A 1920-nucleotide genomic window follows, 5' to 3' on the forward strand; every position below is an offset into this window, starting at 1 on the left:
CTTCTGTCTCTCAGTTGTCCACCAAAAGATATGAAGCTGCAGCTGGAGAGATGGCACAGCACATAAGTACCTTGTTGCTCTTGCAGAGGAGCCAGATTCAGTTCCCAGTTCCCACATGGTGGCTCATCACCAACTGTAAACTACAGTTCCAAGGAATCCAACATCTTCTTCTGGCCTCTGTGGGTACCAGGCACATACACAAGGTATGCAAACACATACACACACATACACATACACACATATATACACACATATATGTATATACATATATATATATATATATATATATATATATATATGTATGAATATATAAAATGGAACTGGATGTAATGACATTGCTTTGGATCCCTTCTGAGAACACTGGACAGCTGGAGTGGGGGATGTTGCATATATATATATATATATATATATATATATATATATATATGTACATATATATAGTACATATACATATATATGCACTAAACAGTCATATATATAAACTAAAAATATTAAATATCTAAAAATTATCTGAGACAAGGATTCATTCTAACTCATAAAATATGCCTTATCCAAATATACCAAATATTCATAGTAGTTGATCTGTTTGAGGAAATTCTAGAGCATGCGCATGTCAATTTCTGAGGTGTGCCATCAGAGTCATTTGTAATGATGGAATGCTGGTGAACCAAGGGACTGCAGGTATCAGAGTGAAAACTCTGTGTTCTAAAGGTAGACTTGTGCTGACATCTATTGTGGGCCTAAACACAAATGAGTAAAACTGAATTCAATAACTGGAAACCCTTTAGAGACTTATAGTAAGTTTATAAACATGTCTTATAGGTTCATAAATATTCAATGTGTCTTTATTGAGTATCTCATAGTAGCTAAGGGTATTGATATGCTATAATTTAAGTAGTCCTGTAACACCTGTGATCTTCCATAAAAAATCATACAACAAAAAGACTTACTAGACTCAAACTAAGTAAATGCCCATCAATATGGTATGAGTGACATACGATACAAAATTATACCCTGGGATACAGCAGCCTGTGGTGTGGGAGACTTCTCCTTTGAACCTCAGACTTATTTTTAAAAAACTAAGGGTATGGGCTGGAGAGATGGCTCAGCGGTTAAGAGCACTGCCTGCTCTTCTGAAGGTCCTGAGTTCAAATCCCAGCAACCACATGATGGCTCACAACCATCTCTAATGAGATCTGACACCCTCTTCTGGTGTGTCTGAAGACAGCTACAGTGTACTTACATATAATAATAAATAAATCTTTAAAAAAAAAAAACTAAGGTATGACACCATCTCTTAAGTCTAGGAATTCTGGTTCTCAAAGTGCTATGGTGTCTGCATAGAACCTTAAGAATAGAGGAAATGGAAATGATGTAAAAAGGAGACTTTGGGGCAGGCCAGATGGCTCAGCGGGTAAGAGCACTGACTGCTCTTCCGAAAGTCCTGACTTCGGATCCCAGCAACCACATGGTGGCTCACAACCACCCATAATGAGATCTGACGCCCTCTTCTGGTGCATCTGAAGACAGCTACAGTGAATTAGGCCGGAGTGAGCCAGACGGAGCAAGCGGGGCTGGCCGAGGGGTCCTGAGTTCAATTCCCAGCAGTCACACACATGATGGCTCACAGCCATCTGTACAGCTACAGTGTACTCATATACATAAAATAAATAAATCTTTTTTTTAAAAAAAGGAGACTTTAAACGTCGGAAAGGAGGTTTTTCAACAAAACAGTGCTCAAGCCATAATGAGTAAGTTATGTTTTAGGGTGCACTATCCACAGAAAGCTGTAGTTTGCACATTCTATAAAATAACTACATCATCCTTCAGTTCTGAATTCATTTCCCGCATTCAGTCCCACTGAAACTATCCTATGAGCTCTCATTTTACCACAACAAAACTGAGCTTGGGAAGAATAAT

General features: G+C 38.2%; 1 protein-coding gene across 1 annotated transcript in view; it reads right to left on the reverse strand.

The window, feature by feature from the left end:
* Enpp1 (ectonucleotide pyrophosphatase/phosphodiesterase 1) overlaps positions 1-1920 on the reverse strand; it is a 145780-nt gene that overhangs the window by 142747 nt on the left and 1113 nt on the right. The gene's annotated exons all lie outside the window — the stretch shown is intronic.

Source organism: Mastomys coucha, unplaced genomic scaffold (assembly GCF_008632895.1).
Source record: "Mastomys coucha isolate ucsf_1 unplaced genomic scaffold, UCSF_Mcou_1 pScaffold2, whole genome shotgun sequence".
NCBI lineage: Eukaryota > Metazoa > Chordata > Mammalia > Rodentia > Muridae > Mastomys > Mastomys coucha.